This window comes from Myodes glareolus, chromosome 7 (assembly GCF_982192425.1).
Source record: "Myodes glareolus chromosome 7, mMyoGla1.1, whole genome shotgun sequence".
Taxonomy (NCBI): Eukaryota; Metazoa; Chordata; class Mammalia; order Rodentia; family Cricetidae; genus Myodes; species Myodes glareolus.
In genome coordinates, this window is record NC_142032.1 from 60,001,841 (window position 1) to 60,016,870 (window position 15,030).

A 15,030-nucleotide genomic window follows, 5' to 3' on the forward strand; every position below is an offset into this window, starting at 1 on the left:
GGGGGGGGCAGTTGGCAAAAGTGGGCCCTTCAGAGCTGTTTCCCCACATGCCTCTGGCATTCGCACCCCAACAGAAGTCTAGAAGCAAGGGAAGATCTCCCCAACTGCTGTCTTCAGAAAGTTCTATCTGTATAGCAAACAGAGCGAGATGGGTGGTGGGGGAGCAAGCAAAGATGGGTAGGGTGGGGAATGATGTCCACGCCAGGGTGAAGGTGCTTCCAAAGCAGGAGCGAGTGTGAGGGTCAGACTTTGCAGGGGGTGCATCTGCCACTGGGGCAGTAATTAAATGTGAGCTTCTGCGGTTGCTAAGAGAACAGCTTCCCAAACCCAGGGGGGTGGGGGAGAAAAGGAAAAGGAAGAGACAGGAAAAAGCAACTGGAGCACTGAATTCAGTTCCATATGGCTGACACAGTTTATGTCAACAAAAATGGCGGTGTAAGGAAGAGCAGGCTGGTATGCCCAAGCAGTGGCACTTTCCTTCCTCAGCATGCTCAGGATGGCCGACGCTGTGCCAGGCGTTGTCTGGGTTCTGGGAAGGGAGAGACTGCCTGATTCACTATGTGTGTCTGTGTGTGAGCTTCATGTCGGCTGAGCATTTAAACATCATTTCCATTGGGCCCACACGGTCGTCAGCCATGTCAAAACCGCCTGGGTGACATCCTCCCCTGTAGTGTCACAGTCGGGTGACATCACAAGGGTTCCTGAGACTTGTGCTGGCTTAGAGATGGAGCAGCTGTCTAGTGCTTATTGCAACATCATGCATGTGGCTTCTGCAGCCACTTGGACCTTCTGGGCCAGGCTGAGCAGCTTCCAGGAGGACCTCTGCCCACAGTATCACCCATGAGGACGCAGCTTCAAGGGATGAACTAAAGATAGAGTAGGAAAGTTTCAACATGGAGGTTTCTAGATCATCATGGAACACTGGCTGGAGGCCAGACTGGGGTGGTGACAGCAGTGTCCACGCATATAGGAAGCCCCATATCACAGGCCAGGGACCCTGCCAGTCACGCCCCTCAGCACATGGACTCAGGGGGCTCGTCAGAGCACTGGGAACTCTCCGGGACACCAGCGATGCTCAGAGCTTGTTCCATCTGTTGGGGATCAATATCATCCAGAAAGCGCAAAGCTGCACCCAAGCCAAGTTTCCCTGCCACCCACTGCTCTGGCAACTCCTTGGCCACTGTGTGATACAAAGTGTGTGCCCACAACTGTGTTGTGAAGCCAGAGGCCAGGCTTTGTGCCAGTCATGCCCCCACTCCAAGATCCTACATCTCACACTGACCTTGGGTGGAGGTGGAAGGAGACCTCGTCCCTGGACACGCTATACCCTCTCTGAATCAAGGAGATGACAGAACATGACAGAACCTTCTTTTCCATCCTGGGTCTCAGATATGTCAAAAGACCAAGGGATAAGCAGGTGTCTGTCCCATCTTCCCTAGAGTAGAACTCCAAAGTCCCAAACTCCAGCCAGGTAGCAGTGTCACATGGCCCAGATACCAAGTCCCCAGCTGCCATCACCGCCAGTCATACATGAGGTAGCTGCTCCTTTGGGTGCATTTGTTCGCAAGTAGAAACTGCTGCGGAAATGTGCAGGGCCCTGGGCTATCCAAGGAGAAGAGCTGGGAATTTTACCAAGCAGAACAGTGTCTCTATCCAGCTCCCTCAGTGGCAGCCAGAGCCAAGCCTGAATTCCACGTCCCATCAGTCTGTGGAGAGTGAGCTGTGCTGGTCATGAGGGCAACAGGTGTAGCAATGGATATCACGTGCAGTCAGGGGAAATAGCCACACTACAGACAGAAAATGATGTGACAAAGGACCCCCCCACACACACACATTGTGATCCCACACCAATGGATGCTCTCTCCAGACACCTTTAGACAGTTTTTTTTCTTTTCCCTTTACAATGCATTTTGGTCATATTCACCCCAGTGACCCCACTATCTTCTCTTGGACATCCAACATCAGGTCTTTCTTTTCCCTGTTAAAATTCATTAACAAAATGGTTCTCCCTCACCCAGCAGCCATCCAGGGCTAATAGCCCTTCAGCAGGGAGGGAGCTCATGAGCTCCTTGCCATCCACACTGCAATTCTGGCTAGCTTGGCCTTATAACGGTCTTATACAGGCCACAACCATTGCTGCGGGGAGTTCGCGGAGCAACGACTGTGCCATGTCCAAGCGACAGTATTTCACAAGCCTCCACATATCCTCTCGTGATACAGTCCGTCTGCTCTTCCTTCCATGGTGTTCCCTGAGCCTCGGTGGTGGGGGAGGTGCAGAGGGGTTATGATAGAGGTCCCACATCCCACGCAGGGCCAAGTTTTCACTGCCACTCATTTTCAGCACCGACCAGTTGCGAGGTTGCATTTACCATCGTCCACTGCTAAAAGAACCTTCCCCGACAAGGCTGAGAGCAGCCAAGCATGGAGTGGGGGTGACCCTGTGTTGTGGCTGTGGCAAGTGGGACTGTAGACAGGTGAGCTGGGGACTGTGAGATCGGAACAGGCAGAGTCCTGGCTACTCGGTCTGGGGTAGACTCGGTTGTGGAGAACTGGGGGTGTCTCATAGTACACCCTGAGAATTCCTGCTCTGGGAGTGGGCCACTTCTGATACAGTCCTCCTATCGTGCTGTCCTTGAAAAACACCAGCAACAAAGGGGTCTCTACCTGCAGGCGGTGATTCTTGCTGTCAGAGGAAGGACATGGCATCCCTACCCTAAGGAGATATTAGCTTTGTACCCCACCCCTACCATTGAATCTCTCCTGGCTTCAGACAACAAATGAACACAGGGTGTTTATTTTATCCCTCATCCTATGATGCTATTACAGCCAGTGACCTCTCAGCATGCCTGGCTGGCAAGACATCAGCCATGATCATCAGTGTGAATAAGGAGCCCATGTGAGCAGTCGTGGTCTGGCTTACACCACTGTGGCTCTGTGCTTAGAAGTCTGTCAACAGACAGCGAGCCCAGGCCCTCCTCTCCTAGAACAGCGCAGTCCACTCTATTCCCTGGGGTCTTTCTCCCTCCTAACCATGGGGGCCCAGGTCCCCAGTGCTGACCCAAGCTTCTGTGGAAAGTTGTGGTGGTGTTGACTGAGGCTGGTACCAAACTGCAGACCCCTGGGCACCACTGATGCCATCCTTAAGGACAGCGGAAACTACAGTGTGGGAATTAAAAATTAAAATTAAAGGAGAGATAAATCCAAAAGCTGTTTCTCTTTAGGACTGCTAGAGGTTCTTTGCTCACAGTACGTTTTCTCATGGTGGGGTCTGAGATTTCTGGAATGCTCTGGGAGCATCCCCATCCTGGGGTCCCTGAGAGCAGCCGTAGAACTCTCTAGAGATTTTCTGAGGCTGTGCAGGGTGCCTGGGTCCTGGAGGCGTGACGATACCACAGTCTAAAAGCTAAGGGCACTAAGCACCCACTTCCTCCTGGTTTTCTCTTTTGCCTTTAGTGACAGGGTCTCAGTCCGTAGCTCAACCTGGCCTGAAACTCCCCCTCCTCCTGCCTCAGCCTTCTGAGTGGACACTCCTCCATCTATAAGCATCCTACATCTACATCCACCAACCTGGTTCTATTCCAGATGGCAGAACAGGGCAGTACACGATGTAGAGATGGCAGAGAGCAGCTGTCTAGGAACACAACCATGGAGCTGCCTACCTGAACTCCCGTCCTGCAGAAGGTGGGTACCATTAGTGTCTGCCACCACTCAGTGTCCATGCATACTTGAAAAAAATCAGACTATACCCTTGGAACCAGTTTCAGGAAGACAGTGACACAGTGACCCCTGAATGAGCCCCAAATCATCACTCCACGGCCTGCATGGCCAACAGCTTGCATTCCTACACCCATCCCTGGCCATGGGACTTCCTCTCAGAGACCCACTAAGCCCTGCATTTCCATGTCTTTTGACGGCTGCCTGACAACAGGCTGGAAAATAATTTTACTTCTTGTACAAAAAAAGGCTCTCCGTGCATCAGAACATTTTGAGGCTCTCAAGTCCTGGCAGGGAGGATGTGGCAGGTGCTACCGGCACGTGGTGAGACTCGGAAGTGCTTGCTGCTGATGACAAGCGTGTCTCCCCTAGATGCGCCTTCAGTGAGGGGTATGGGAGCCAGGCAATGTGGGCTGAGGCACTGTACTCTGTAGCCATGGGCTGCCTGGTCAGGAACTCCCTTGACCCTCGGTTCCCCTCCCCGCCAGGCAGAACCAGAGTAACTAGGAGATTCCCAGTACTTGGCTGTGGGGTTACCTGAGTCCATGTTTGCAGGACAAAGCAAGGTGTTCCCACGTACAGTCCTTTGGAGAAGAACTACCCAGTGGGGAGGGAGGCTCTGACTCCAGAAAAGTCACCCCCACTCTTTGTACTCCTGGTTCTGTATAAAAGGACGTGACCAGAGCTGTTTCATCGAGAGTGGTAGGGGTTCAAGTGCACTTCTATTTGCAACAGTGCTGTCAGTGACGGCTGAGTAATATAGGTCATTAGAACGTGTAATGGAATCCGAGGACATGGTTCAGTTTGCTTAACATGCCCTGGCTGGGTTCGATCCCTAGCACAGCACAAAGCCGGCATAGTTGATATAACTCACACCCACAATCCCAGCACTCATGAGATGAAGGCGGGTGGATTAGGATTCCAAAGTCATCCTCAACTACACACAGCAAGTCTGAGGCCAGACTGGGCTACGTGATACCCTACTTCAAAACGACAAGATCCCAACCAAACCACACTACAAGTCAGCAGGTGGAAAGACGGTGGGCAAGCCCCTCCCCCACACTGAAAGCCAAACACCCACCTTAGCATGTCCAAATACCTCCGTTATCTTTCAGGGTGTTACCCGCCTCCAAGATATCTCCCTGGCTGAGCCTGTCATTGGAGACACTACCCCTCAGGATTCCCAGTGCAACAGTCGGGCTTTTCATGGTGCTAAGAGATGCCAGTGCTTCCCCTTGCCCTGAAACTGGGAGCTGGGAATTCCCAACATACAGGAAACTGAATGAATGGGTGAAGAGCCCAGTTCCCACCCACTGGGTTCCAGGTACAACAAGCTAGTCTGTCTCCGGTCCTATTTAAGCGACATGAATCACAGCTGACCCATTGCTCTACCCCACCCCTACCCAGGGCTTGAGCTGAGGCATGCCACACTGCCACACCAAGGAGCTACCTGGGGACCTGGGAAGGCCTGTCCTAGAGGGCTCTAAGGATGTCCCTGTCCTTGTCACTTGAACAGAAGCACTAGAACTCAATTTCCAGAATCCTCACAGTATTTGTAGAGCTTCCTGAAGCCTTATAGTACCTGCTGCAAGAAAGCCAGGGCCTATCCTTAGCTTCTAATGCCACCTAGACTCACCCACCTGATTCTCAGAGTAAAGAATATTCTGATATGGGGAGCGTCCTGTAAGGCAGTAGCAGAAGCAGAACCAGGTTCCACATGGAGCCTACTTGGTGCCACTGCTTCCAACTCTCTGCCCTATCTGTGGACTGCAGGGTGGATGCTCTGTCAAGCAGTTCACAGCCCAGGCTGGCAGCAGGGTCCTGGGTCTGCCCCCCAGTTAACCATCATCCCCTGTCCAGCTCCCTGTCTCCTGCCTTCCTGGCTATAGTGCCCTCTTACTGATAACCAAGGCTCTGGTTGAGGAAGTCCAGGAGTTTGGATCCCAGGCCAGACTGTCCTCAAGGTCCCTGGCTACTAGAGGGAAATCGGATCCATGGACCCCAAGTACATCTCTCACATCTGTAATAGGACTTCCTGGGGCCAAGTGTCACCAGAGCACTGCATTAGCCACAGAAAAGTTTTTAAACCCCAGAACTCTGAACCACCAGCCAATGTGTTTTGGGGGCCTATGCAGGGGTGAGTTACCTGCTGAGCACAGAGCTCTCACACTGCACATAGTAGCTGTCACATGATCATACATGAAGCTAGACATGGCTGTTCATCACTGAGGTTACTGTGAAAATGTGCTAAGGACAGGCCTCAGGGTGTGCGAGGGGCAGGTTTCAAGGTCTCCAGGTCTCCTAAAAAGTTGAGTGGCCGCATATGTCAACGATGGGGTAATCAACTAGGCCCTCATGGAAGACAGGAGGGTGCTCCCTCACTCACTGTACATGTGATACCCCCAGAGCCTCCGCTAGAGAGACCTGCCTCAGCCAGTTCAAGGCTGTGTTCTGAGGATGCACCGAGGGTTGGCACTGAGAGCAAGCTGGCTATGTGCGTGAGGCTCCATGCTTCTCTTCAACTCAGGCCAGAAAAAGACCTCAGGGTGCAAAGCCTTATGGTGCCACCAGAAGGGAAGAAAATGCCACCAGTCAAACTTCCCAGTCATGGCACACCACACCCTTATTCCCTGAGAAAATCCTTATTTTCCCACCTAAGCCTCCTGAGGTTCTGTTCCACTGGTCCTTATTCCAGGGGAGGAGGGTAAAACAGAAAGAGACAGGGCTGTAGAGGCAGGGGAGTACCTGAACGGCTTTCAACACTGCCACAGAGCCTGCTCTGTTTCCTGATCTGACAGAGACCCATTGGGAGCTGAGAGGTCTAGGAGAAGCTCCAGAGGGTCTCAGTGATCCATCAGACCCCAACTCCACCAAATGTCAGAAGGGAGATACCCAAGGCATAGGACGCTCTAGTCAGCAGGGTCTGACTGGAGCAGGGAGGCAGAGGCAGAGGCAACTGGGCAGGTAGGGGCCAGAGCCCGAATCTTCTAACCCATCCCCGCCAAACGCAAACCAGCAGACCTTGCTTCCTTTTCCCGTAGCTTCAGATAACTGCAATTTAAATATTAGTAGGCAAAGTATCTCCATCTCACGGTAATTGGTGAATGAGTCATACCCATATAAATAAGGCCAGATATTAAAAGGCGTCTCAGCAGTAACATGGGGTTAGCTTTGCACAAAGATGTGGGTGTCTGCGGCGTCTGCACCATTCCTGGCAGAAGCCTCTGAGGGGCTCAACTTTTGGAAGATGCATGGCAGCTGGGGTGAGTGGTGTCGCCAAGGAGTGGAACTAGTCTGGGGACAGGTGTTGAGGGGCCAGGTGGGAGCCAGGGAAGAGCCTCTGGCGTGTAACCTGGCACTGCCTTGGGCTATATGCCCAGGACTACAGCCAGCGCAAGGCCTCTGGGCCTGAGGTGGGCTGATGAGAGAGGTAAGAGAGACTGAGATACATTTCAGAGGGATCCTAGGTGTCAAATGGTGCCCCACCAGTCAGACCCAATCTTGCCCTGCCTGCTCAGGAGCTCTACACTTGGCCCCTAAGGCTGGTAAAACTCACTTTCTGACCCCATTCTGGATTCAAACATCACCTCCACATCCCCTCTGGACCTAGCTAGCATCCTTTTATCAGGCCCAGTCTTTTCCCACACAGGTCTGTCTCTGAGCCCTGGAAGCTTCTGGTGGACAGAGGATCAGGTTTCTGGCTTCTACAAGGAGCAGAAGACCCCACCTGTTTGGCTCCCCCAGGAGAGCCCTAGAGTCCTGCCTTCCCGCAGGAACCCCTCCCCCAAGATGGAAGGACGCTCGAAGGTCCCCTGTAGACTTCAGAGAGACAAAGATAGCTGTCTGCAGGGAGTTAGACAATTACCAGCCGCACTGATTAGCAGAGGACAGTCCTCAGCCTGGGAGCCAAGTCCGTACAGCCGCCCTCCTTCCCCAGCTTCTAGCCCTGATGGGTCCTTCTGTCCAACTCCTAGGAATTCATAAAATTTGAGCCTGAGGCTAGCAGACAGGCATCCTAGATCAATGTATGGCTCAAAGTGGGATGTCAAGATACAGTTTCCTCATCTGTGGGAGCACCCCCCACCCAGTTCTGCCTCCTAAGGTCCCTGAGTGTCTTGAGGGAGAGAAAGCCTGGGAAGGGCTTTAAGACCCGGAGAGACTGGATTCACCCTCAGCCTTTCTGGAGATGGGGAGCGGGCGCTGAGCTCACCCAAACTATGTAGCTCAGCATCTTCCCATCACAAGCATGTGGCATGGGCTGCCTGCCACCAGTCTCCTTGGCAGGAAGTCTTACGAGGTAACTCAGGGACTCCAGAGGCTCAGGCAGGTATTCCTCTGCATGTCCAACATATAATCAGGTAGCTGCATCCTGCCCAGGGCAGCATGGTAGAGAGCTGACCATCACATGGTTTGCCAGCTTCTCCATATGTGGCACACAGACCCAGCTCTCAGTTACTAAGGAGAATGAATTGAGGCTTTCTGGCCACCATTGTTCTGGATAGACTCTTAGAGGCCTCTAGGAAGAACTTTGCCACAAGAGCTACCCTGACCTACACAACCACTGCTTCCTCCTCATAGGCCCTCCCCATATGCTGGAGAATAAGGCTGGACTGTAGGAGCCAGGGCCACACTGCGGGGCCACTGTGACTGCATGACACCAAGCGACAGCCCCACACAGCAGCTGCGACCATCAAGCATAACTAGAAAAACCTGGCCTCCATACTGAAGGCTAACGTCCCTCAGTTTGTGTTCTGAAGCCCTGATGCTTTGTGTGATGGTATCTGTAGACAGGGTTGCTGGAAAGGTCGGAGTTAGGTGAGCCCACGAAGAAGGGGACTCGCGATTCATGGTCTTCTAAGACAAGACACCAGAGAGGATCGCTCTCCCTCCACTTCTGTATCATGTGGTTTCCCAGCCTTCTGAACTGTCAGCTGAATAATCCTCCTCTTTTTCTTTATAAACTTGCCTCCAGCATCTTGCGCGTAACACGGACAAGCTACTACAGAAACCATCTTACGTTCCGTCCTACCCATTACTTAAGACTTCATCCTGCCTTTCTTCCTCAGCAAAGCGTCTGTCTTATTCACTGTACTGAGCCCAGCTGCCTTCAGAGATGCCTTCAAGTGCTTATCCAATAAACAAGTAGATAAATGAAGGCTTTCTCCCACCTCACGCTGGGCTTTATAAGAACTGAGCCCTTCACTATGAAAGCTGACTATTTCTAGAATTCTTCACATCATGAATACTTCTTCCTGTACCTGGGGCCTTTTGGAAGGTCTGGGGTGGAGAGGGGCCTTTTACAGTTCTGGATGAGCCCACCGCTTGGCATGGTGGGAGCCAGACCATGGATGTAGGTGCCCGACAGAAGCCAGATGAGGAAGGAAAGGCTTATCTGGCCTCACTGGCTTAAGGTACAGTCCAATCTGGTGGGGAAGACTCGGCAGCAGGAATGTGAGGCAATGCTCACATGCTGTCCACAATCAGGAAGCTGAGAGAGATGAATGCTGGTACTCAGCTCACTTTCTCCTTTCCATTAAGTTCTGGACCCGGCCACATCTAGGGTGGGTCTTCCTGTTCTGTTAAACCTCTCAGAAAACAATCCTCCCAGAGGCATATGGAGGCATCTCCTAGATGCTGCTCTCCACATTGGTGGTCAAGATGAATGCTCACACATGGCAAAATGCTCTTATTCTCTGTGTATCTGGTGGCTTCCAATTCCTCCTTGAATGCTGTATCAGATGCAGCACAAACTGTGTGTGTTCTTGCTGCACACACTGTGTTCTGTTATCTTCCTCCAGAGAGTGTTGAGTGTTTCTAGCAGCAAGTAAAATCACTGGCAGAATGTCCTGTCCCATAAAGGCTGTTCCAGGATTCTTCTGGCGGGGTGGGGGGGCAGTCTGTCTATTGCTTTGGTCTTGGGCTGAGTTCTGACTCTGACCTCCCTTCCAGGGTTCCTGTAGACAGCTCAAGGCAGGACTCACCTCTCCACTGTTGCCTCTGCAATGGAAAGCCCTGACATCTCCTTGGACACTTCAAGTTCAAGTTGCTGGTTTCCACTGGCCCCTTCATTTCTTGCCCTGCACATATATGGTAGCTCAAAAGCCTGTCAGAGATTGGAGGGAAATCTGGGTGCAGATTTTAGGGGTGTTCCTCTTTCTAGAAACTTCCCCTTTCTACTTCTAGCCATCTAGAGAACTCTGACCCCAATATCCAAATCCTAAATTATCAAGCCAGTGAGATGCCACTATTGATTAGGGTTTCTCCTGAGGGCTTCCCTTCCCTCGGGGACCCAGTACCTCTGTTTCTATCTACTTTGGGCTACTCAGGAGTGGCAAGTGGCATGAATGCACACCTCGTCACTGTTCCTAGATGTACAGGTATCTGATATGAGTGACCTGGCTTCCAATCACAGAGGCAGGCAGGGAAACAGCCTTCCCAGGGCCTCTGCTCCTGCCACGAGGTTTCTGACATCACCAAGAAAGAGCAGAGCCATGGAGGGGATTTCACTGCAACAAATGAATCCAACTACTTCCTACCCAAGGGACCCAGGAGACCAGAGTGGGGACTAGTGGGAAGGCGATCTTGCTGTTCTGATCACTGTGTCTGTCAATCAAAGATTAAGGTGGGGCAGGGACTGTAACTCAGTTGCTAAAGTGCTTACACACACACACACACACACACACACACACACACACACACAAAGCCCTGGGCTCCACAGAAACTATAAACCAAGGATAGTGGTACATACCTGTAATTACAGCACTTGGGAGGTAGAGGCAAAAGATCAGGAGTTCAAGATCATAACCAGCACTACAGCAAATTTGGGGCTAGCCTGGGCTAAATGAGCCTGCAGTACAGAGATACCCAGAAATGCTCTTGAAGTTCCTGGGAACTGGTTCTGGGACTCAAATCAACTTGTCCTTACTGGATGCAAATGCCCGGTTGTATTTTGGGAACTAAAGAGGCACTATGACTGACTTAACCTTGAAGCAAATTCCGGGCTGCACTCGTGGTTTGGTTAATATTAGATGCCATTGGCATCAGGAAAATCCCGAAGCCCAGGGAAGAACAGGGGACATGGGAGGTCTGATCAGCACCCTGCACAGTCAGGGTCTGCAGGCAGGGAGGGCACGTGCCCATATGGTCATAGACCCACACTGGGCGGTGCTGTGGGGTTGGACTTTATTACTGAAATTCTGGCCCCAGCCTCCTGCAGTGGCTTCCCACAATAGAGCTGGACTCACTTCCACCACCATGGGATGTTAAGCCAAGAAACGTCCCAACCATTGCACAGGGAAGTTATTGGGTAGACTCATTATGACTCACCTAGAAGCCCCCCCCCCCATATTACACAGTGCAAAGTCAAGTAAGTTGACAGACACGTGTGTGTTCCTGATACACATTCTGCTACTGGAGAGTTCTGGTTTACACAGGGGCTGAAATACTCTCTAGAAGGGCCCCAGAGATGGTCTGGAGGCTTAAGGCCAAGGCAGGGACCATGGGTCTTGCAGGACACCTATCCAGGTTTGTATTGTGACAAGGATCAGCTGTCACAATGAATAATGAATCAAAGTCATTATTCCCTCTGGACCTCTGTATCTTCATGGTGAATGAGACAAGCAGCACATTGTGTAAAGTCTCTTCTGGCTTTAGGAGCCACGGAGAACTGGGCACAGTTGTGGCTTTGCAGGACTGTACCTGGAGCTCGTATGCATTCAGAGGTGGAGTATGGGCTACCATCCCCCACCCAGCTAATGGGACCCTAGGATCAAAGAAGCTATAATCTGAGTTTTATAGATGCCGGTTCCTCCATGCAGCTAGCGGACGAAGCTAAGGCATGCCTAAAGCCGAAAGAGACACTGCTGTGGGGCCTGGGAGAGAAGCAGCCAGCAAGATCCAACAGTCAGGTGAGGGGTGTCCTTCATGTGATGCTACCAGACGTTCTCCCCCAAGCTACACACACTCCTTGCCAGCCAGTGTCCAGGAGGAAGGCCTGCAGCCAAACAAAACCATCTGACAGTCAACTGTTACAAGGAAGATGCACCCAGGGACACTCTAAAAACACTCGTTAGGAGGGTGTCCCCCATGGGACATCTTCAGAGGTAGTCCTGGACTCATTGGTGTATTGGTTACTAGGTCTGGGCCTGGTTACTCTCATGGGGTCTCAGTGGGATGGCCCTGCTCACGGGCACGGGGTTGGGATGAAGTGGGAACAGTATGGCATGGAGAATGACAGAGATAGAGTCTGTGTCACCTTGTCTCCCTGACAACAGTTGAAGATGTGGGCAGGCAGAGGAGCCTTTCCGCCTCCCTGGCTGCGTTTCACCCTGCATTTGGGGTTCTTGAGAATGATGGGCTAGTGTGTCCTCTGCTGCTTTCCTGATAACATTTTGGGATCCGGACGTCCTTTCCATGGGCCTCAGCCTGCCCCAGCAGGTGTTGGACATGGAGGACTGGGTCTAACAAGTTGTAGATTACAGGTCTAAGTTCAGAGCAGGGGCCAGAGCCTCCAGGTACTGAGGGACAAAGGACATTACAGTGGGGACTGACAGTTGGCATTGAAGGTACCATGTCATGGACACTGGAGAGGCCCGCAGAGGAGGCTGGACAGGCTTCTTGTGACCTAGGGAGAGCATTTAAATGGGGGTAATGTCACACACAAAACTGTGAACAACCTCCCAAATTCGTATTTTTCAATCTCTGACTTCTCCATTTTGAACCAGGCCCTTTACAGGTGTGACTGGGTTAGAATGGGTCTCTAGCCTGAGCCCTCGTCACATATGATCAGGGTCCTTATACAAAGAGGAGGTCAGGACAGGGACACACAGAGGGACAGCTACATGAGAACACGGGGGAGAAAACACCATGAGAAAAGGAGGGAGGCTTCCTGAGAAGTTAGCCCCGCAAGCCTCAATCTTAGACTGCTAACTTCTGGGGTATGGGGTGATGGGCATACGCATTTGAAGACCCTGGCTAAGTGCTTTCTCCGACAGCCCAGGCAGGGCGAGGAATGCTCACTCACTCCTATATATAGGATGTAGGTTCATTTCTCTGAGGTGAGACTCTGGTTCTGGACTGGGTGTTGAAGCCAAAAGCTGAACTTCCTCTTCATGAGCTATGGCCTTGACGCCTCATCCCATTCCAGCTCATCTTGAAGACATAGCCCAGTACTTCTGCGACAACAGCACAGGTCTCCATGGGTGAAAGTTCTCGAGGGTGTACACCCACACACCTTGCCCACCTCTAGCCAGTCCTTCTCCCGGTCCCAGTGTCCTAGCTGCCGGGGCCTCCACTACACCAGTCCCACTCCTTTATACTCTGCTTATACCAACACCCCAAGGAGCGCTCCATTTTCCTATCTGGGTCAGCAGCACAAACCAGAAAGCTCACTCTCCTTGCTCACTGCCAGCTGATGTGGCCACACATTTGTCCCAAGGAGATGGGGAGGGACGTGAAGTTTCGTGCCCCTGAGCTTGGTCCCGCTGGTATCACCAGGGAGCCAGTTAGCATGCGACGAGAGCCTCTGCATCTGACATAGCCCCATATGCAGCACGGGACAGCTCCAGCACCTGCAGAGGGACAGACCTTGAAGTTCGCCTTTCCTTCCCGCACAGCCAAGAGTATCTGGCCCCACGCCACAGCTCTGTGCTGTCCTGGGTGACATTATATAATGCCCCTAGAGGCTCCTTGCTGTCCTTTTCAGGCCAGGTTCCTCAGAGCTGGGTGAGAAGCAATTGGACTCTTTGTTTGTTCAGTAGCATGGCCAGGACATCTTTGTGCCTGTGGCACTTGTTTCTCTGAGTCTGCCCTTTTCTAAGAAGGACGCTGCAAGCCAAAGGACCCCAAATGTGCCTATGCTTAGGGCAAATCGCTTTTCTGGAAGAACTAATTAGCCAGAAAGAGTAAATTTTCTCTTAAAAAATAAGATATTCCAGAGAGGTGCTTGTGCCCCCCCTTTTTTTTAACCTGTCAGGCCACTGAAACAATGAACCCCAGGGCATTGGAATTCCTGCAGGAGTCTCATGCTGGGAAATAGAAAAGGGGCTGAAGCCTGGTGCCATCCAGAGAGATCTCACAGAGTTCTGAGAACTCATCAGACCGCCTTACAGGAGAGCCTGAAACTGACAGTGATGGGTCAGTGACAGGCAGGACCACACCCTGACCAGGACTGCTTAGCTATGCATACCTCCTGCCCTCTGCTTAACCCTGAACCTCATGTCCGTACCCTGAGGACAGACTTGGAAGTCTCTGGATTTTTGTCCCTCTTCCCAGTGTGACCGCACAGAGTGACTCTCCTCTCTGCTTTTCACTATTAGTTGTCTCTTTAATTGGCCTACTGAGGATGAACCACCAAACCTATGCTATTAAAACTGTTATAGAGAGCCCAGGGTCTAACCCTAACAGCTCCAGTAACAATGCCAAAGCCAGAGGTCATCCTTCTAGCAGAAGACCAGAAACAATAACCCCGATGATATCAGAATGGTGTTCCTCTTTCCTGCTTCTGGAACCTCCCTAAGTGGAGCAGCAAGCCACCAGCTTAGAAGGTGCTATTTACTGACTGGCTGCCTGTTCTGGTCCCCTTGGGTGACCTCAGGGAACCGTGATGGATTTTTGGTGGGATGCTATCTTGGTGATCATGGACAAGGGTGGGATCCAGTAAGATCCTATCACTCATATGGTCTGTTCCCAGAGGCCCAAACCAGGATGGCAGGTGGCAGAGTGGGGCTGATGAGGTCGGACTCCAGTACAGAATAACATTTATGTTCCGGGTAACATAGAGGGGCACCATGAAATTAAGAATCACAGGCAGGCCCTTCGTGAATGAATAAACATATCCCATAATTACAGAGTTGGGAAACAGGAGGAGCAGAACAAAGGCAGGGAGGCGAGCGTCCCAGCTGCTTGCTGCAGGGCTGAAAATAGATACCCACTGGAGAAGACTGGACGCCACAGGGCGGAGTTGTCTGTGAGCTTTCTGTAGTCAGACAGCATCAAGAGCAGAGGGCAGGAGGGCCACTGAGGAGGGGACACCTCACCACAAAAGACATTGGGAAAGTCCACACACATCCTGGAAAAGCCTGTGGCAGAGGGTGGCCTCGGGGATGCCAGATGCAGAATGACTGAGACTGGGGCCAGCACTGGGGCCTTTGCCTCTGGGAGGCAGAGCAGGACAGCAAGTCAGTGTTTGCAGCATCGCTTCAGGTTGACAGAGCCAGCATGCACAAAGGAGACAAAAAAGATGGTGGGGGCTTTTAAAGGAGGCAAAGAGCAAAGACCCCATCCTTCCTGGGTACTCTGTATGGAGGGGATTCTGAA

At 52.0% G+C, this 15,030-nt stretch overlaps 1 protein-coding gene across 7 annotated transcripts in view; it reads right to left on the minus strand.

Annotated features, from left to right (window-relative positions):
• Shank2 (SH3 and multiple ankyrin repeat domains 2) overlaps positions 1-15,030 on the minus strand; it is a 439,464-nt gene that overhangs the window by 254,831 nt on the left and 169,603 nt on the right. The window lies entirely within an intron of this gene.